Source organism: Periplaneta americana, chromosome 4 (genome assembly GCF_040183065.1).
Source record: "Periplaneta americana isolate PAMFEO1 chromosome 4, P.americana_PAMFEO1_priV1, whole genome shotgun sequence".
NCBI classification, from domain to species: Eukaryota; Metazoa; Arthropoda; class Insecta; order Blattodea; family Blattidae; genus Periplaneta; species Periplaneta americana.
In genome coordinates this window covers 86,455,564-86,479,425 of record NC_091120.1, presented here as the reverse complement: position 1 = coordinate 86,479,425, position 23,862 = coordinate 86,455,564, and positions in this window count along the sequence as shown.

Sequence of the window (23,862 nt, the reverse complement as noted above, 5' to 3'; positions counted from 1 at the left end):
TTTCAACCGGACATTAATTGTAACGGATTCAAAGCAGACAATCATAAAGCCATGAACAATGTGTGGCCGTCTTCATCAATCGTAATATGTAAATTTCATTCAACTCAGTCTGTGGAGGAAAATTGAGACTTTGGGTCTTTCATTCGCGTATACGGAAAACACAGACATTAGAAAATGGTTCCATCGCCTGTTTGGTTTATTACTTCATGATCTTGGAGAAATTTACTCACCCTCTAACAGAAATAAGTGCCGGGGGTATTTGCTTTGGGGAAAAGGCGGCGGGCACGTAGAACTAGCATTATTGCCGATTGTCCGTAAAGGTGGGAGCCTTAACCTCCCGTCACCCTCTGGGGCGATTTGGTCTGTATTAGTGTTGATTTTACATTTAGTAGTCATGGCGGTAGTAATAGTAAAGTCTTCCTGTCATGTACGTATTTGGTCTAGTGACTAGTAGCGTACTTTAACCGTTTATAACTAAATTAATTTTATTAATAATTACATATTAGATCTATTATTAATTATATCAGTGAAGATAATTCTATACACTATACGAAGAGATTGTTTCCCTAAAAAAACTAATTCATTTATCATTCATTCATAGTTTTCTATCCAAAAGCAGGTCTTTCATTGCAAACTCATCTTTCTCCAATCTTTCCTATTTTCTGCCTTCCTCCTTGCCTCCTCATATCATCCATATATCTTAATGCTGTCTATCATCTAATATCTTCTTCTTCTCCGAATTATTCTTCCAATGCATCCTTTTGCTCAAGGGCGCAAATAGCCATAGACGCTGACGCGCCCTTTAAACACCATCAATCAATCAATCCAATGCATCCTTCAGCAAACAGTTTCTTCTCAGCCAGTGACCCAACCAATACCATTTTTTCTTCCTGATCAGTTTCAGCATCATTTTTTCTTCGACCACTTCTTCTAACACAAATTAATTTCTTATTCTGTCTGTCCGCTTCACACGTTCCATTCTTCTCCATATCCACATTTCAAATGCTTCTAATTGCTTCTCTTCACTTCGTCGTAATATCCATGTTTCTGCTCCATAAATGTCACACTCCACACAAAGCACTTCACTAGTCTCTTTCTTAGTTCTTTCTCCAGAGGTCGCGGAAGATGTTTTCTTTTCTATTATAAGCCTTCTTTGCCATTGCTCTCCTCCTTTTGACTTCCTGGCTGCAGCTCATGTCACTGGTTATAGTACACCCCAAGTATTTGAAGCTGTCCACTAAAAACCATAAACACACAATATGATGAGCCGAATGTGAGGATGTGAAAAATGCGAATAGCTGTATCAATAAATAAATCTTCTGCTCAGAAAAAAAAAAAAAAACTATGAGAACTACAGAACAAGAGATAACTTCCAAAACGCATTTTACATTAGTCGGGACTGTTCCTATCCTGCTATATAGGTCAAAGCATTGTGTTAGAATCTCTTCTTAGAAAGCCGCATATATGCCGAAGTGGACGTTATTCGAAACACGAATTATTATAGATCACACATTAGTACTGAAATAATAAATGACGACGATGGTCATTGTGGTGATAATGATAATGATCGAGATTATGAATAATAATAATAATAATAATAATAATAATAATAATAATAATAATAATAATAATAATAATAAAGTATTCCAATTATACTGCAGGAAATTGTGAAGCCACAAGAGATTGAAACAGGATAGGCAGACTCAGAGGGACATGAATTAAAAGGAAGTTTATTTCATGGTTTCGTAATGAGAACATAAAATAAGTAAAAGTGCAATGTTTAATTTTATTTTAAATACTACAGCATCTCTAAATAAACGTTGTTGCCATTATAAACAAGAGAGATCTTCTTGGCAGTGCTGCAAGAGCTCGCTCACGCAGCAAGAGGTGATAAAAATTAAACAGCCATTCCCAAAACCGGAACTCTACATCGGGACATTACTCTTTACAGTCTTGCGACCCTTTCCTTGCAAAAAGCAATTTGTTTCAGGAGCAGTTAATACATCAGTTCGTTCAGCAAAGTCATAAAAATATCATGGCTAATACAAACACTAACAAGATAGCAAAGTGTTAGCACTTACACTTTCAAAGTAGTTTAGTTTAATGGCTTTTACTAGAAGTAAAAAAATATATATTAAATTTACGATAAGCCGGTTTTAATATTTCTAGTCTAAATTTCGACACAATTTTTAAATCATCTGAGTCCATTATATCACGTCCCCTCTACAGAACAGTGCCAGTTTATATTTCTGAGAACTAGGAGTCGGTCCCAGACATTTAGCGGAATGATATTTGTGATAGACAAGATCGAAAGTTGATGATTTTATCTACGGTTCTCCGTTTCCCTCAATCCGAAGAAGTCAATAATTGTACAATCACTGTCAATTTCGCCTTACCATTCCTCTCATTTGATAACCAATTACGAAGTATTAGTGCCACTATGAGGACACGTCTTACACGCTTCGCACATTTCAGTTTCTTTATCATATTGCGAAGTTATTAGCCGGTTATGTTGTTTAATTAAAATAATCTTTACGGTTTAAATATCAGATATTAAGATTTTAATGTTCTAGAAATTAATATAAAATCGCTATTCGCATATTTCAAAAAGTTCTATTATCTTCCAATTTAAAAAATCGTAAGTTATATTACGGTTTAAGTAGCCTACAAATAAGTACTTTATTTCGTACAATTCACATAAAATCGCTAGACCTATTATATTGAAAAAAATTCTAATGCTACTTTTAAATTACGAAAATTGCATTTTATACTCATACAATATTTAAAAATAGCAGTCTATAATAAGATCTTAAGTACATTCCTTATTTTCAGATTTGAACCTTTCTATTTCGTTGCTTATGTTGATATTCACGTAACCATGACAAAGGTGGTTTGAATAAATTTATAAGTATATGCTGTTAAAATTTTATCATAAAAATCGTAATAAGTTTGTATTACAGACACACAATTATGACACAAGACGAAATATTAATTCAACATTAGTAGAACCTAAATGTCTCACATCTGCTGGTCTAAAGCATAGCATAAATTTTGGGCCTCGGTTGTACAATGCTTTAACTAAATTACACCCAGAACTTCTAACATGTAACCCACTAACATATAACAAGAAAATAAGAAACGTGTTAATATCTTCAATTTGATTAAATAAATTTATAGCCTGTGTGTATGAATTAATCAACCTATACTATATTTGTATTCTATAATTTTGAAATATATATTAGTCCTACTTTTCACGTGCGATATTATTCTTCTCTAGTGTTAATATTATATTATATAATTCCATTGCCGCTGTAATTATATTTTAGTTCCTATTTTATTTTACTTATTTATATTATTATTTTTTTATTTTAATATTATATCTGAACTGCGACCGAGCACGAGCGCTGCTCATTCGGTCTCAAATTTTGTTAATACTACTGTATCTTCTTTTTATATTGCTTGTATTATTTTATTTGTATTTCTCTTTGTTTGTTTTGTAATTATATTTCTTTATTCTGTATATCTGACTTAAAAAAAATTGACTTCTAGGAAAACAAACGATCCCCTGCTTACCTGTGTAGTTTATGTGGATGAAAGGAATAAAACTTACCATCAAAATTGCAACTGGATTTAAAATATATATAAATAAAGTTTTTTTTTTCTTGATACGACCTTCACAGTTTCATATGTCAGTTTGCCCTATATCAGAGGTGAAGTGTGACAATGTTTCGCCATCACAGCTCCAAACATTGACAGCTCCGGAAAAATAACAATAGCGATTTTATCACAGTGTGATTTTTGTGTTCGGATGATCTTGGTGATTATGGGGCTCCGTTTCCTGTCTGTAGTTTTCAAAGTCGCCTAGAACCCAATTTCACTGCCATCTATTTATCTCTAAACAAACCGCGAGGAATACCCATATTTCTCATCACAAGGAGACAAATGTTTATCGCTCTTCTGCTAATTGAATTGGTATGTTAAAGTCATATCTAATTATCAACAACACTGATTAGAGGTATTTGTATACTGAAAACAAAACAAGTTCTTAGCTATTATCGCGATGTGTAGACGCATATATTCTTCCAAGAATGTTTACGAATGATTTAGTGAATTATTCGTGGAAGAATATAACGAATGCATAGCTTCAATATTAAAGAGTTTCCAACGATAACATTTTGAGTGGAACGAAAATGAAACAGATCCCAGTTATGTTGTCCTTCAAGTTAATATTTTGACTCCCAGTTGTCTGGACTCTAGAGCTGTCATATATATATATATATATATATATATATATATATGTATCGCCGCGCCAACCGGAGTAACGACCGGCGAGGCTTTGATATTTAGAAGTCATTGTTTGTCGCTTGTGATTGTGGTTCTTTTAGTCCCACCGCTGCAATCATATTCTATAGATCTCTTGGATATGGAACAACAAGTTTTGATGGAGAAATCGTTGCAATAAGTGAAAGTCTCAGGAATCTTCTATTTCACATCAATAAATTTAAGAATGCAGTTATATTGTCAGACTCCAAAGCAGCTATTCTATCAATAGTCTCTAAACACACACCTTCATCTCGAACAGCAGAAATAACTAAAATGCTCTCTCAATTAATATCACTCAATAAAAGAATTGTATTCCAATGGATACCATCCCATTGTGGAATCCTGGGAAACGAGAATGCGGATGCACTAGCAAAGAAGGGCAGCACTGCTACTTACAGACCTGTTACTAAATCTACATATTACTCTGTGAAAAGATTTATTAAATCTACGTTCTTAGACTTCAACAAGCAAAACTTGACAGCACAATCTCAAGGGAAAAAATGGAACTCTCTGCATCATAATCCGCAGTTAATTCCCGATTTACCACGAAAATCATCTGTAGCTGCATTTAGATTGGCAACAGGCCATGATTGTTTGGCCAAACACCTGCATAGAATTGGAATATATCAGTCCCCTAACTGCCCATTGTGCAACTCAAACCAAGAAATGGATTCGGAACACCTCAAAATCTGTGCTTCAGTGGCTGACCATGATAATATCTTTTGAAAAATATTGGAGGTGCAAGAGGTCAAATGAATTTATTGTCAAACGCCTGGCATTAGAAAACAACAACAACATATTCTACAAAAAACGGTTGCCGCCAATGGCAATTCAGGATTGAATTTTGACGTGAACATATCAAGTGCACGTGAAGTAAGAACCAAGGTTGCCAATTTTAATAACAAATGTTCGTTTAGTAAAGCATTTCAAGTAGAAGTTAAGTTGGTGTTAATACTTAAGATGTGGATGCCGTGGGAAGGCGATAATTAAATTGAAACTAATGTAAATGCGTGTGTTCCTTCAACTAGTAGAAGTAAGACAATTACAGGTAGCAAATGCACGGGGACATTGAATAAACAGTCTCAGAAAATTATTTATAATGTGTATACCTCCGTCAAAAGTAATAAATTGGGCAAGGGACTGATTACAAATTCTGTTGGATTATGTAGGCAAGCCATCAGCAGAGTTGTAGAAAGAGGTCCTAAAACACCCAAAAATGTAAAAATACAAACAGAAATTTGAAAAAGCACATAACTTCACTTGCAATCAGATTCGTCGAACGGTGTATGATTTTTTAAAAATGGACAGTCGCCAACATTTAGTGAAGTATTAATGTGAATTCCCCTACGCAGAAACAACATTGAGAGATTTATTGAAAAAGTTAGGATTCAGGTTCAGAATTCTTAACAAAAGACGCGTGAAATTGGAATCATTGAGAATAGTAACGTGGAGGTACAAACATTTGAACACACTTCGTTCTAAAAGATCGGCAGGCCATAAAATTATATTTTTGGACGACCCATGATGTCCCCAAAAAAGGTTGGGATGATGGGAGTTGCTCACGTGCCTGCAATGCCCCTGTATCTCGCGGGAAACTAATTATGGTTTTGCACGCAGGTAGTAGTGACGGCTGGGTTCCAAATTGTTTGTTTCTTTTAGCTAGAAACATAGGTGACTCCAAAGCAGATTCACATGATGAAATGAATTCTGAAATTTTCGAGGACTGGTTTACAAACAAATTAATGAAAAATCTTCCAACATGCCCTCCATGTGTAATTGTAACGGATAACGCTGCTTATCATTCCAGGCTACAGTTTAGGCTACCAAATAGATCCACAAGAAAGGATGATATTATTAGCTTCATGGTGCAACACAATCTAGAAGTACCCAATCCACTCCCCACTCTATCTGTATTGCTTGAACTTATAAAAGAAGCTAATATCAGTAGAGAGTTTGTCATTGACAAAACTGCAAGAGATTTCGGCCATGAGATTTGGCGGTTGCCTCCATATCACTGTAATTTAAATGCTATTGAACTTATTTGGGAGCGCTTAAAACATGAAGTTCGAAAACGAAATGTGACTCCATCACGTAGTGACAGTGTATGCAGAACTATACGAGAATATGTTGAACTTATAAATTCGAAATTGTGGACAGAGTGTGTTAACTGGCAAGAGAACTAGAACACCAATATATTGTTCGCGATTCTGAAAACGACAGAGATTCGTTCATTATAAGCGTAGGTGACAGTGACAGTGAAGGAAGCAGTTCAGATGAGAGGTAATTAATAACTGTAATTTACATATTTATTTAATTAATGTAGTTAGATAGCATAAAAGTATTATTGTTGTTGTTATTATTATTATTATTATTATTATTATTATTATTATTATTATTATTATTATTATTAGTTATAAAGTAGTAGTGTTTCTCGTTTGTACGCCTGCAGTTTGAAAAAGACGCGACAACATCGCTTTAGAACAGTATGCAATCGACAAGTCTGTTATTGTTGTTAACCTTTTCTTTCATCTGTCGGTCGTTACTCCGGCTGGCGCGGCGATTATACAGTCTTAGACAAAAAATGGCCGGCTTCCATACGTTAAGTCTCCTCCGGAAGACTTCGGTTGATTCCGTGAGAACTTAGATTTACACGTGAAGAAATTTCTTATGCACGACTCCGCTCTGTTTTTCCTTTGTTTTGTTCTTTTGTTGCTTTTCTATATGTTTATAGGTCAAGTGTTATGAATAATCTACAACGAAGATATATTCAAGGCGAAAATTAGTTGAAAAATAAACATTCTTTTCCTAGCCGTGTGAACCAGGCGCTGCAGAAAATAGATTTAAATAAATTCACGTCACAGGAGGGCGGCCATTTTTTTTGTATAAGGCTGTACATCAGTTGCCATCGCTGAGAGTTTACATATCGGACAGAGGTGACGATTTCTCGGAGCTGTGATTTTGGAACTGTAGTCACAGTCGGAACCAGTAGCAAACCGATCACAGCGACAAAATCACTGGCCTTTACATCACACCCCACCACTGCTCTATATAACATAAAAAAATCACGGAAAAAACCGTTACGAATTTTTAAGTGCTATGCATTTGCACTTTTTAAATTCAAATAAAAAACTTTATTATACGGTTGTGAAAACTGGACAATCAAGGCAAAAGATAAACAAGGATACTGCGGCAAAAATGAAAGATTAAAAGAATAGCAGATTATAAATGGAACAACTACAAGACAAATACAAAAATTTTGGAAGAATTGAGAATGACGTCAGCCTTTGAACAAATTTTAAATTATAAGTCAGAGTGGATACAACATGTCAATAGGATGCCCTGCAACAGATATCCTAGATTACTAAAAACGTACACCCCGTCGTGTACAAGAAACCGTGGGAGACAACGAAGAGACTTCTCAACTTGTAATATGAGACCTGAATGAGTCAATCTGTTTCCGACTCCTAGAAAGTTACATGATATTGATGACAAAGATTAAAAGAATGTATATTTCATGTGCTTTATTTCCATATTAACCGACTGGAAAAACTGAATATGAACAAAATCCTTACAACGGAATAGCCGAAATCACTGTATACAGACTGAGGACATGCTGAAAACCACGATTTGGATATCAGATATGTTGAAAACGGGTACCTCCGTGTATATCTTGGAACCGATTTTGACGTGAAATGTCTATACTCATCTACAAGAGAAAAAAAAACGTATTGAATTACCTGGACGAGTCCAAGTATTACACAGGGGTGCATGTATATGTAGGATAACCTACATAGACGAGTCTAATAATAATAATAGGGTCGTGACATCGGTATATTTGTATTAGACTGAGGTACAGCGCAGTTACTTTATGGTGACAGCTCGTCGACGCGAGAGAGGAGAAGGTTCGAGTGTGAAGGGAGACCGATCCGAGACGGAACGAGCGTTTTGTAGATGGAAGGAGTGAAATACAGTCATATTAGAAATCAAGTCTCACGTTGCTCTCTCGCACGTTGCAGCGTCTGCATAATTCTGAGCTCCTGTCACTGTGTTCACTTCATACTCCGGAACAATAGTCGCTAATAAACACTAAAGAAGCAAACTAATATGGAAATACAATGAGCAGCAGTTCGGAACAATAATAAATACTAAAGAAGTAAACTAATGTGGAAATACAATGAGCAACAGTTCGGAACAAATAGTCATTAATACACACTAAAGTAGTAAACTAATGTGGAAATACAATGAGCAGCAGTTCGGAACAACAGTCACTAATAAACACTAATGTGGAAATACAATGAGCATCAGTTCGGAACAACAGTCACTAATAAACACTAATGTGGAAATACAATGAGCATCAGTTCGGAACAGCCACTAATAAACACTAATGTGGAAATACAATGAGCAGCAGTTCGGAACAACAGCCACTAATAAACACTAATGTGGAAATACAATGAGCAGCAGTTCGGAACAATAATAAACACTAAAGAAGTAAACTAATGTGGAAATACAATGAGCAGCAGGTTGGAACAATAGTCACTAATAAACACTAATGAGGAAATACAATGAGCAGCATTTCGGAACAATAATAAACATTAAAGTAGTAAACTAATGTGGAAATACAATGAGCAGCAGTTCGGAACAGTAATAAACACTAAAGAAGTAAACTAATGTGGAAATACAATGAGCAGTAGTTCGGAACAATAATAAACACTAAAGAAGTAAACTAATGTGGAAATACAATGAGCAGCATTTCGGAACAATAATAAACATTAAAGTAGTAAACTAATGTGGAAATACAATGAGCAGCAGTTCGGAACAGTAATAAACACTAAAGAAGTAAACTAATGTGGAAATACAATGAGCAGTAGTTCGGAACAATAATAAACACTAAAGAAGTAAACTAATGTGGAAATACAATGAGCAGCAGGTCGGAACAATAGTCACTAATAAACACTAATGTGGAAATACAATGAGCAGCATTTCGGAACAATAATAAACATTAAAGTAGTAAACTAATGTGGAAATACAATGAGCAGCAATGGAATAACTATATTTAACTGTTAATCACTAATTAACAATGAAATATACTCATGCGGAAATACCGGTAATGTTCTTAAGTGCTTCACTGTTACCTTTCCCATCATCATCATCATCATCATCATCATCATCATCATCATCATCATCATCATCATCATCATCCATGTAAATGATGGGGCGGCCTTCTTCTCTGCACATCTTTATTTCCTCAAATACTGCAAATTTTTGGTCCTAATGCTGTGATGCTCCACCAGAATTTGGTGATTATTTTGTTTTTTTTTTTTACAAAGAAATCCTAATTTTAAAATAACTTTCCTCAAAGTCGAGATACCTCCCTGAAAGTCGATAGTCTTTCAATTTCAATAATATTTTTTTTAAGTGTGGGCCGATGTTTCTGTGAAATATAGAACTCGTGTATGGTTCGCCTTATGACAGCTTCATTAAAGTTTTCCATAGTTGATTTTGGCGCCGATCAACATCTTTCTTTACTTGGAGCACTAAAGGAAGCTGAAGCCCAGGAATCAATGTCTTTACTCTCCCTTATTATTTGGCTAATACTGCTCAAGGACACAGCGGTAACCTCTGCTATAAGTTTTTCAACATTGTAACGTTTTTTCTTCCGACGCTATCTTCATAAAGCGCTACACGTTGCTCACGACTTCTCGCGACTGCGAATGTAATACCCGACCTTACAGTTTGCTTCTAACAGGCAGCATTTTTACAAACAGAAAATAACAGTGAATCTAGACAATAAATACTACATACTAAACAATACAAAACAGAAGCACTACAACTATTTAAGTAACTAAATGAAATGTACGCAACAAACACACTAAATTGCAGTACATAAGGCAGTGGTGGTGTAGTACGTCAGTACGGCCTTAGCGCGACTGTACGCCCATACTAACGCTCCCGAGATATGACCGCTAACGCAGCCAGGGGAAGACTAAAATGAACACCCCTTCGAACAAACAGTGAACTCGCCCAAACCACTGCGTCGCCAGGCCAGAGCTGTCATCATAAAGTAACTGGCCTGTAAACATAAGACGCTCCGGATAGAATGTAGTCGACGAGTTTCAAGTACAGGCAGCGGAAGCGAATTTGACATACGCCTAAGCAAGCACGTTCCGTGTTTTGTATAGGATTATTATGTATTATAAAATCAAGACAATACAATTATTGTATAATAAGGGTTAATATCGGAAAAGTCTAAAATGCTGATGAAGTTGAGAATAATAAAATTGTTTGAAGTCATACTTAAATTGTCACAAATGTGGTAAAACACAAGTCTGAGAAGATTTTTATTTTTTTTAATATATACAGTTCTGCATTACAGTTTTAGAATGTCGAATATGGCGTACAATTTTGTTTTTCCCATATTTAACTGTTACATTAACTTATTTATCGCATCAATTTCGTACCTTACGGTTTTTGCATGTTGTTCGTTTAGTTTCGGTTTCTGCTGCAATAAACAACAATATTAATTTTCAAAGTTTTAAATGAAAATGACCGCCGAGTGTCGGATAGTATAAGCTTGTATGCGGAAAAATTGCGTTCAACATCGGCTGTAAAATATTTCATATTACCAATTTCATTTCTACATCACACAGTAATACAAAAAAGCGGTGGTTTCAATTCATTATGCAAAATTGCAAAAATGTTATCAGATGATAAGTTCGATTGTTATAAACTTGATGTAGAAATGAAATTGATGATTTGAATGAAATATTTTACATAAGTTTCCTTGGTTTCATCCAATGTTGAACGCAGTTTTTCCGCATACAAGGTTATATTATCAGACACTCTGCGGTCATTTTCATTTAAAACTTTGAAAATGAATGTTGTTGTTTATTGCAGCAGGAACCGAAACCAGGCAAACAACATGCAAGAAAAGTAAGATACGGAATAGATGAGCTAAATAAATTAATGTAACAGTTAAATATAGGAAAGCAAAATTGTACGCCATATACGTTTTCGGCATTCTAAAACTGTAGTGCAAAACTCTAAATAAATAAATAAATAAATAAATATATATATATATAAACAAACATCTTTTCAGACTTATGTTTTACCACAGTTGTGACAATTTAAGTATGATTATTTTCAACATTTATTCTCAACCTCACCAACATTTTAGACCTTTCCGATATTAACCCTTATATACAATGATTGTAATGCGTTGATTTTATAACACGCAATAATCGTATACAAAACACGGAACGTGCTTGCTTAGGCGTGTGTCAAATTCGCTTCCGCTGACTGTATTGAAACTCCGACTACATTCTAACTGGCGTCTTATGTTCATCTCAGACTAATAGAAATATACTGATATGTTTATTTTCATTTTGAAAGAGTAATTTATGTCAGTAATGTTTCGTCAATTATTAAGCTAAGCGGACTAACGCAGAGTATCAAGCAGTACATGCATGAGTAACAATGTTGCATTTTATTACTTATATTCGAGTATCATATAGGCGTCTAACACAATCAGTGCGATTTGTTTGCAACACAATAATTTCCCTTTATACTTCATAATATAATGTAGAAGTAGGAAATGAACTATGATAAATGGTAATGCCCTACATTTCGCGATACCGCATGAAGATTGCCTGTCAGATATTTTCTCTGAAACGTACACGACCGTACACCGGTGTCAGCCTAGGAAGTTCAGTTGACGAAACTCGTTAGAATACCGGAACAGCCTAAAATGATTAATAAATAACAGGGAGGAACTTGTGCGATCTCTACGCTGAAAATCCACTCGTAGGCAAGTCAACCAGATCATCTGTCTTTTTTTCGTTGATATAACAGACCAAGTGTGGGATAAATGCAGAAACATTTACGTCTGCCCTTTCCTACACACGCACACACACATGCTAAAAGAAACGACTGGAAGTATTTGTAGCATAGTTCTTAACCAGCTAAATGTCATCTTTATCAATCTGTAATTTTGTATGTCAAAATATTCTACAGAGTTGTTTCCGATCTCTGATAACGAATTTGAATGACATCATGTGCGTCAGGAGTCACACGACAGCTGAACTGTGGCACGAGGTGACAGACCAGTAGTGAGTGATCTTATTGTCAGAGTGCACGGCGACTCACAGCAGAAATTCCCAAGAAAACCGAGCCTTTTTAGAAGGGGTGCATAACAAGCCTTTCCGATGCCAAGTACAGTTAAGTGAAAATAAAAGAAGCCTGCAATAAACGAGGTTTCGTTATTTCCAAGAAAGTTATCTTCTGTGTACTTAATGAGATTGGTAAAGCTCGAATGGAATTAATTTGTATCATCTCGTGGGGTACGGCGACTTGTGACCGGGGGGGGGTGGATTTGCTTGCTTTTTCCATTCTGAAATTAATCCCATCCGAGCTTTGCCAGTCTTATTAGGTACACACAAGATGCCTTTCTTGGAAGTAACGAAACCACGTTTTCTGCCGACTCCTATGAATTTCACGTAATGTACTTAGCATCCGAATGGGTTGTTATGTACCCCTCCCAAAAAAGCTCGATTTTCTTGGGCATTGCTACTGTGATTCACCGTGCATTCTGATTATGAAATCACTCACTATTGGTCTGTCACCTCTCGCCGCAATTCAGCTGTCGGTGTGATTCCTGACGCACATGATGTCATTCAAATTAGTTATCAGAGATCGGAAACAACCCTGTATATGCCGTGGCTAATGCATTGCAAGACCCGCTAAACTCTACGTCGTCTGTTAGTCGTTCTTACGGCTGTCTACAGATAGTGTATCACGTATAACACAATTACAAAATTAAACAGTTTTTCTTGAATAACTCGAAAACATAATTTTGGCACTTAGTTGGTTTAGAACTTCCATGCTACATTTGAAATATTGATATAGAGAAAAATGGAGATTGTGAAATAGACAGGCAGAATAAGAAATGAAGCTGTGCTAGAAAGAGTGGGTGAAGAATGAATAATACTGAAACTGATCAGGAAGAGGAAAATAAATTTGCTGGATCACTGGATAAGAAGAAATTACCTACCGTACTGAAGAATGCATGGGAAGAAATGGTGAACGAGAGAAAAGTTCGAAGCAGAAGAAGATCTCAGATGTTAGACAACATTAAGTTATATGGATCATATGCAGATACGAAGAGGAAGGCGGAAAAAAAGGAAGATTGGAGAATGCAGGGTTTGCAGTGACTGACCTACCTTTGAGCAGAAAACTATGTATCAATGAATGAATGAATTAATGAATTAGTTAATTAACCGTGATCATCATCAAAATTTTTCAGATTCTTAACTTTTAGACATTTAGAAATAACGAGATTTCTAGGTACTTTAGTCAGCATATCGAGCTCCGGTCAGTTTATTTTGTATCCACACATACTACTACTTGAATTGTAGATATATTTCACATTATAATGCGCACTGCTTAACCTTATTTTGAAATCGATAAGAATTACAGTTACTTCTCAGAGAGACGCATTAATAAATCACTGATAGCCTAAATCTAGGGGCCGCCCGTAGTGATTTCTTTCCCAGAGTTGTCTCATTGTTGAAATTTATCGAGTGTCTGGAAATCTTTGCGTTTCCTTGTGTGTTGTCTGAAGAGTTTCTAGCTGTAACATTACACTGGAAATGGTGCATACGCAGAATGCAAATATTGTTTATTTATTAAAGAGCTTATCTAGGTTTGTCTAAATGCAAACTGTTGACTCAACCAACAAGAAATACTCAGAGGGATTCTGAATAATACTTGAGTTATTGTAATTCTCTGATTAACAAATTATTAAGTCTAGGTCCACACTGTGACAAGTAAAACTATTTCAGTCGGTTTCCTACAAACAACTAGCCCTCGATAAGCACGTTAGAGCCTGTCACATGAACACAATAAACAGACGAAACGTTTTGTTCGTTCCAAGCAGAGAGAGACAGTCGGGAGTTGTTTCATGTCTATCTGTCTGCAGAATTCAAAATTTAATAACATCTTTCCAGCTGATTGTGAAATTTGCTTGCCAGTACTGTAGGATGAACAATATTGTTTGTATATGTTACAGTCAGAACGCGAAAGCCGTCAAAACCCGAAGTTTCTAGGAAATTCTAGTTCTGATAAAGCTATTTAGCAAATTCTATTTTCCACTTATGCAATTCAGTTACACCTAGAAATAACTATTGCTCTTTAGAAAATTTTAGGTTTGACTAATATAATTAAGTTAAATCTAGAAATAACTGATTGTTATTAGTAAAAACCCGTTGTAATTATTTCAGAACGTGTTTATGCTTTATTTTGGAAGATCTAATTGTTATTTCTTGAGGTTGTGGGAAAAATCTAGCTCCACCTACGAATTAATTTCAACAAATAAAATCACAGAAATTCCTGGTAGGACTGAGGTATGTATGACATGTTCATATTATCCATGCCTGTAGTGTATTAGAGTTTTCGTTTATGGTAATTCAGTATCAGTCGCTACCAAATCACTTCGACTTTCACGTGTACTCCCAGTTGTTTCTTTGTGTTTGTGTGACTGCCTACTTCTATATCCTTTTAGTGCAATTTTTACAAAGGGCTCGGTATAGTATATTTATGCGTGTTTGTGTAATATAAACTGTGAAAATTCCAAGGATTAAATCATCAAGATGGGGAGTGATTTTTGTTAATATTGTAATAAACAGGTATTAAAAATATGTATGAAGAGGATGACTTGAAACAATAATGGAAAAAACAGAATGCATGCAGAGCAGAGAGAAAGAGAAGGACAAGAGAAAGAAGAGATGATGCTAGCTAGTACATCGTCTAACACCTCCCCAGCCAGAAAGAAAGCCCAAGAAAATTTAAAGAAACAGGCGAAAAGAATGAAACTGATTTCCGATACAACGCAACCTCCAGTTGGTGTAGAAGGTAACATCATAATATGCATTCCGGACGTCGACAGGAGAAAGGCTGATTTGCGAAGCCTTATAGGAGTCTGCTTGAGAGAAATGACGACGACTTGTACAGAATTGAAACAAAGGATGGAATTTTGAATAAACTACACAGTATATTGCAGGAGGTTCAATGAAGTTTAAAAACTGATAGTGTAGTTAATTTCATCAACACCCGGTACATAACACTTTCTTTCTTTAAATGACAATTTATTACATGTGCCGTCTATGCTTATCCTTATTTAACAAATATATTAGTTATACAATATTTTGTTACATAATATATATTTATTTGAACGTTTTCGGCTCTATGGAGCCATCATCAGAAACAAGTAAGCCCATATGTATGGTGTGAGTACACTCTATGTTGCCGTACAAGTAAACTCAATTAATGTTAAAATTAAAAGGCATGTTTCTATTTGAAAACAATAATTGTAAGGCAGAAATTACAATTTAAATACAAGGCGGCTCTATGGGCCGTGATAAAATGTTACAATTGCTGATGATAAAATTAACTAAAATACTTTAAAATTGTTAAGATCAGAATTAATAGTCGTCTAGTTTGGTGGTTATGTAGCTTTCCATATTTGGTGGGAGCTGGGGCGACAGCTGTGGGGAAGAAAGTATCAAATGTAATATCTATACTCAAAAATTTTTCAATGATGCTCGTTTCCAGAACAAAGTATATACATATCTCAATGCTATTAATGCCAAGATCTTAATAATTCACATGAATCTGTTACAGAACATCTCGTGTAGAGATTATATGTACGTAAGCGCACGGAACAGTTGTTTATTAGTTAAAAGTTTGAACTATTGATTGTTAAAAGGGCAAATTTTTACAAAATTAATAAGAGAAACGTAAATGACTGTGTCTTAGATTGAGAACTGTATGAACTGCAACTTACTATGATGAATGAGGATGTGTTCTTGAGTTCACTGAAGACAGAAAGCAACTGGTCGGTGCGCTCCGTGTACAAAAATTACGTAAACTATGTCACAGCTGATGGTGAAAGGGGGGGGGGAGAATAGTGGTAGGTTGATAACCCATCACGTGTACTGTGTGCGTTCAGATTGAATAACGGATTATATAAATTTGGAATGTGCTCATTTAAGAGAGGAATACCTAATTTTAATGCCCGGGCTATATGAAAATCTTCTGCTGCAGTGATATGCGTGCAATTATTTAAAGGAAGAATTACACGTAATGTTTCATTGATGTTGGTTAATTCATGGCCATTCTCAATAAGGTGGGTCGCGAATTTAGATTTTCTCCTGTTGTATTTGAAATCTGCGACATGTTCATTAAATCTGGTTTTAAAATTCCTACGAGTTTGTCCTATGTATTTGTGAGGGCAATTTTTGCACTGTAACATATATATTCCCCTGTTCTGATGCTTGTCGATTACGTTAATTTTATTGGGTAAAATATTATTGAGTTTATTACTTGTTCGGAACGCTAGTTCAATGCCATGTTTTTTGAAAAGGTTATTAAGTTGGTTGGAAACTTTACCAAAGTATGTCATAGGGACTCGTTTTTTAGGTGTAGGGGGTTCAATGGCTGAAAGTGTAGTGTATTGGTTGTGTAGCAACTTATTTTTCCGTTTTTGAAACAGCTTATTTATTTCTTGTTTATTAAAGCCATTAGATCTTGCTAATTCTGTGATATAAGTGAGCTCTTTGTTGTATCGTTTTTTACTTAAAGGCACCATTAATAGTCTATCAATGAGGTATCTGAATTTGCTGAGTTTGTGTGTCTCGGGGTGATTAGATTCTTTATTTATGGTATGATTTGTGGAGGTAGGTTTTCTAAAAATATCAAAATTTATCTTGGAGTTCATTACAAATATGTGCAAATCTAAAAAGTTTATAGATCGATTTATGGCTTGTTCGGAAGTGAAGCTTATGTTTGAGTGTAGGTGATTGAAAGCGTTGGTAATGCTGTCGCTAATATTTGTATCGTTCTCGTATACGAGTAACGTATCGTCTACATATCTAACATAAGCTATAATATTAAACTTACTTGAAAGAGCAGGGACATTATTGTTCTCCAAATTTTGCAAAAAAATTTCAGCTAATAAGCCAGAAAGTGGGTCGCCCATCGCTAGGCCTTTGTTCTGTGTATATATGGCATTGTTAAACTTAAAAATAATTTTGTTTCAAAGAAGTCTTAAGAAGATGTATTACTTGGTCTATTATGACTGATTCCAATTGAACTTCGGCAAGTTTGGATTTAATGATATCTAGGGTCTCGTCAATGGGGATGTTTGTATACAGGTTAGAAACGTCTAAAGAAAGTAATTTAGTTTTATTTGTTGGTTTCAATTTAACAAGTTTTTTGATGAGGTGTTTTGTGTTTGTAATGTTGTATTTGTTATCTAAAATCAGATTACGTTTCAAAAAGCTATGTAAGAATTTGTTGATTTTTCTATTGGGTGCATGGTTCCGTGCGCTTACGTACATATAATCTCTACACGAGATGTTCTGTAACAGATTCATGTGAATTATTAAGATCTTGGCATTAATAGCATTGAGATATGTATATACTTTGTTCTGGAAACGAGCATCATTGAAACATTTTTGAGTATAGATATTACATTTGATACTTTCTTCCCCACAGCTGTCGCCCCAGCTCCCACCAAATATGGAAAGCTACATAACCACCAAACTAGACGACTATTAATTCTGATCTTAACAATTTTAAAGTATTTTAGTTAATTTTATCATCAGCAATTGTAACATTTTATCACGGCCCATAGAGCCGCCTTGTATTTAAATTGTAATTTCTGCCTTACAATTATTGTTTTCAAATAGAAACATGCCTTTTAATTTTAACATTAATTGAGTTTACTTGTACGGCAACATAGAGTGTACTCACACCATACATATGGGCTTACTTGTTTCTGATGATGGCTCCATAGAGCCGAAAACGTTCAAATAAATATATATTATGTAACAAAATATTGTATAACTAATATATTTGTTAAATAAGGATAAGCATAGACGGCACATGTAATAAATTGTCATTTATAGTAATTAGCTTATCGGCCCCATCATGCCTCTTAAATTTAAAAAAAACTTTCTTTCTTTTTTTCTTTCTTTCTTTCAGAACCGAATTTGATGTAAGTCCTCAAATTTTCTTGACACGAGAACAGGTGTCAGATGCAGATTTCACTGAGGATTGCAGCAAAGAAAGAAGCCATTGCAAGCGGACAAGGGTTCATCCGTTGTGATTGCAAAAAAAAAAAAAATGTGTTTCGAAGTGGTGCTTGTGTGTGAAAAAGAAAATTCTCTGCAACTCTAAATGTCACAATGCCTTATTGCAAGTGACTTGTGAGACAAAAAATAATAATACTTTGTGTAATAAAGCTAGTTTGTGTTCCAAGAACAACAGAAACAACAATAAAGACAATAGTAATAATACTGTTCATGTGCAAGTACCAATTTTTCCTCGAGTTTTCACGGATTTCGGGTTCTGAAATTGTTAGTAATAACAATCAGTTATTTCTAGATTTAACTTAATTATATTAGTCAAAACTAGAATTTCCTAAAGAGCCATAGTTATTTCTAGATGTAACTAAATTACGTAAGTGAAAACTAGAATTTCCTGAAGAACTTTGTCAGAACCAGAATTTCCTAGAAACTTCGGGTTTTGACGAATTTCGCTGTAACATATACATCTGAAGTCTGATTAGAGTAATATGTATTTAGTCGGCGATGTATGTAGTGGAGGGAGAAAGGAACTGATCTTCCTACCCCAATATCTTCTGGCTGAGTTGCTTCATGAGTGGTGCCTTATTGGTATCACTTGTAAGGTTCAGACCTATGTTCGGACAGCTAACTAAACAATAACAACAGTATATATTGAAGTTGTCTGAAATTCTCAGTAGCAAGAAATCCAAACGTGAGGAAAATGGGTTTCCTATATCAATTTATCATCAATTATCGTTTCGCTATTTACATTCTTACTACCAGTTACGCATATTTTACAAATTATGTATTACAGTAGAGTATGATTCGAAATCTGAAATAACAATTACAGAATTGAAAAATATATTGTTTAAAATATAGATTAATAAATAAAGTTATGTTCATGTACAAAACCAAACTAATTGTTATCAGATACTGTAACAAGTTGAGCTTTATCTGCCTTAAGTTAAATTAACTAATTTTTAGATGAAATATGATGATGAGACGCTCTTTGTGTGAAGAGAAAAACGTTCGGCTATTTACAATTTTATTTTAGCTTAGGTTCACAGCAACTGTGTGTTTGGTAATTAATTGTGCGCAACAGTGTGTATTAAAGATGTCTGAAACAGCAACAAACATTTGTTTCGAGTAGCCGAAAACAATTTGCCTCAGTGTGGGGCTATCCTAAAGAATCTCTGCACTAATGTTTCATGGTACATCCTATCGGGAAGTCTCATTTTGTCTGATATACGTGGCGTAAGAATCTGTACCTATATACTGTATTTATGAAAGTAGATAAAAATGATCACAAATTTAATATAATAAAAAGTATATTGAAACGCATTATCATTTTGCGACGAGAATAAAAATTCAATACTTCATTTATTCATTCATACATAGTGTTCTGCCCAAAGGCAGGTCTTTCACTGCAAACCCAGCATTCTCCAATATTTCATCATTCTCGCCCTGCTTTCTGTCTCCGCATATGATCCATATGGGTATCTTAACATTATCTATCATCTGATATCTTCTTCCGCCCAAACTTTCCTTCCGTTCACCATTCTTTCCAGTCCATCTTTCAGTAGGAGTGACCCAGCCAATTTTTTTTTCTTTTTCTCATCAGTTTCAGCATTTTTTTCTTCACTCTTCCTAACACAGTTTCATTTCTTATTCTGTCTGTTCATTTCACAAGCTCTATTCTTCTCTATATTCACATTTCAAATGCTTCTACTCTCCTTTCGAGTGGTTATGACGCATCCCGATTTCCCCCATCCTTCTCTGCTGGTCCGACAAGTATTTGAAGCTGTCCACTTGTTTCACTTCGAATTCGCAAGTTTACCTTCTTTAGTTTTCTTCCGATAACCATCGTCTTCGTCTTGTTTGCTTTTATCTTCATCCCATACTGCTCACAGCTGTCATTCAATTCTAGTAGCATTCTGCTAACAATGCTATGTCATCAGCAAATCTTATGCACGTTATTCTTCTTCCTCCTACTGTAACCCCTCACATGTTCTGAAAATAGTTCTTTACTAAATCCTCCAAGTAGATGTTGAACAGGTTTGATGAGAAAGTGTATCTTTGTTGTACTCCTCTCTCTATTCGACTTCCCTTTAACATTTCTTCTCCATATCCTGACTTTGAGTCGTTTCATATAAAAGTTACACAATAGCATCCTCTCTTTCCAATTCATACCTATTTTCTTTATGTTTCCCATAAGTTTATTACAATCCGCTCTCAAAAACCTTTTCCAGGTTCACAAATAAATCAAAACCTCTAGTAAGATTACTGTTGATAAAACACCATCTGATAGCGATTACTGTAAGCATTTCGTAACTATATTTTCGAAGGTGATGTACTTATGAACTATTTACACAGTGTGATTCACGAGGATTTACCGTCACTTACGGAGTTTATTTCCGAAGGTATTCTGAGCAGAATATGCCATATAAACATTTGTCCTAACCTCAATACTTTCAGAGTTACACTAAATTGAAGTTGTTAGTAAAATACATTTTTTCTTTTGTTTTAAGGGCATAAAAATATTACAAATAGAGAACGAACTATTCAGAAGTATCATTTCTTTAATTGGCTAGTATTTTGAAGCTAAAAATGTGTTGTTAATTACTTTGTACAGATTTTATTTTTCAATTTTTAACTAAAAATGGTATCATTCTTATGCACTTATCACAAAAATTGTTACAAATCATACGATTTTAGGAACTTGATTTTTTACAGTTTAATTATCCATCCTAGTGTACAGTCTTAAAGAATTTGCAAGAGTGGCGTGATTTGTAACAATTGTTCCGATAAATGCGTAAGAAAATGTAATTTTGTAGTTAAAAATCGAAAAAAAAAAATAAAAACAAAAAAATTCTGTACGAAGCAACTATGGAATTCGCAACACGTTTTAGCTTCAGAACACTAGCTAATTAAAGATATGATACTTCTGAATGGTTCAGTCTTTATCTGTAATATTATTTTACCCTTAAAACTCAAGAATAATGGTATTTTACAAACAGTTTCAAATTAGTGTAATTCTGAAAATATTGAGATTACGACAAATGCTTATATGACATATTTTGCTCAGAATATCTTCGGAAATAAGCTCCATAAGGGACGTAAATCCTCGTGAATCACTCTGTATGTGCTATAAAATAATTACTGTCTGAATTATAGAATTGATACTAGTAGGCGAGAGTGTCAAAGAGGACATGACACTCTGTGGCAATGAAGAGAATCAATTAACTTCACGTCTGAGTTTGTTTTCCAAACGATTATTTATCCCCTTCTTTGAGGTGACGTATTTTCATTTCTGTCTTGTAAACTGAGAGATTAATAATATTTCACATTGTTATTGCCCGTGGATTTTAGAGAACTGGATCGATGTAAATAAGTTACTGTCGCAGCTTTCATTGATATATTTATAAAAAACGACATGTCAAATCTATCATTGCATACAACCTGAGTTCTAAAGACACGAGTCAACAAAGTTGACCGGAGCAGGCGGTAGTCTTATACCTTCTATTCCTGATATGAAATGCCGTTTCAGGCCTGGATATCGTGGTAATGATATTTCTCTCTTTACACAACATCAACATTGATATGCGATTATTAATCTAAATATATTATCATTTTATGATGACAATAGAAGTTTTATCAGGAACCGTCAGTGCTTATCTATTTAACAAATTTATTAGTTTACAGTAATTTGTTACATTTATTTGGTTTTAAACGTTTTCGGATTGATTAAGCCATCTTCAGAAAAGTTTATGCCTAAGTACAAGAAGGTGGTACATGTGTATGTGATAGGCCTACAAATAAATAAACCAATTAACATGGATCTATGTAGAAGTAAGTGAACACACAATGAGATTAAAACATTACTGTATTAAAACTAGGCTATGTGAGCCAAGATCAAAGTTATTAAGTTTAACTTTGATCTTGGCTCACATAGCCTAGTTTTAATACAGTAATGTTTTAATCTCGTTGTGTGTTTACTTACTTCTACAGAGATCCATGTTAATTGGTTTATTTATTTTATCACATACACATGTACCACCTTCATGTACTTAGGCATAAACTTTTCTGAAGATAGCTTAATCAAGCCGAAAACGTTTAAAACCTAATAAATGTAACAAATTATTGTAAACTAATAAATTTGTTAAATAGATAAGCACTGACGGTTCCTGATAAAACTTCTATTGTTATTGTATCAGCTTACCGGCCCTTATCATGCCTTTCAAATTTTATGATGAGAAAAGTAACCCACTTAGGCCCAAAAGTCACTTTTCAACTGAACATTAGTAAATAACTCAAGGTTAGTTTTCTCATTTTTTGTATAAAATTAACTTAAGATCATGTTAACTAGATTTAGTACTAACTGATATTTACAGTAAAATATGTGACAACATCGCGAAACATGAATTGAATTCGTGTGTAAAGCCAGCGATTTTCAACTGTTTCACCAATAAAAAGAGAAAACATAATCATCACCGCCTCCTGAATATGCATCTCAATAAACTTGAGGAGAATCATTAACACTGTTTCAGAGCATGACCTCGTCTTTTTGTGGTTGTAACTGAGAATGTAAACTTTGTTCAAGTTTTTCCACTACAAATTTTGGTAATCGAAATCTAATCTGTAAATTGTTTCACATCGAGTTCAATGAACGGATTTCCTTGCTCGTAGAAACACAAGGATTATGTAGAAGTTCATATCATCACCAGATGAGATATCAAAATAATCAGAATCCTGGAAATAAATATAAAAATATTAAATGTGTGTATAACAAAATTTCGGAAATTAAAAATTAACATACAATGAAAACAAACTGCTCTTAAAGTTTTACTTATACGAAGAAACTTTCTTCGTCTTTTCTTACAGAAATATTTTCTGTAAACTTCAGTTAACGTGATTAACTTGAGAAGATTCGTCAGTTATTTAAATTAAAGTTAAGACGAAATAACCTGAAGTTAGTATTTATACAATTAAAATTTGCAGTTAAGTTTAACTGAAAATTAATTTTATAACTTAATCTGAGGTAAATTTTTTTACAGAACTGGCGCTTAGTATATTCGGTAAAAAAAAAGGCCTGTATTTTATTGGTATTCCAGAATTATTGTAAAACTGAAATGTTCACGTAACAGTAAAACTAATAATAATAATAGTAATAATAATAATAATAATAATAATAATAATAATAATAATGATAATAATATAATAGTGATAATACTAATAATCATAATCATAATGATAATAATAATCATAATAATAGTAATAATAATAGTGATAATAATACAATGCTAAAATTATTATGTTTCAATTACATCGTAATGTACTCATCCTGTCACATATTTACAGAATGTTTCACCGATGCAGACAATATTATATCTGTTTGTAAAATTATTCTTTATAATAGTAG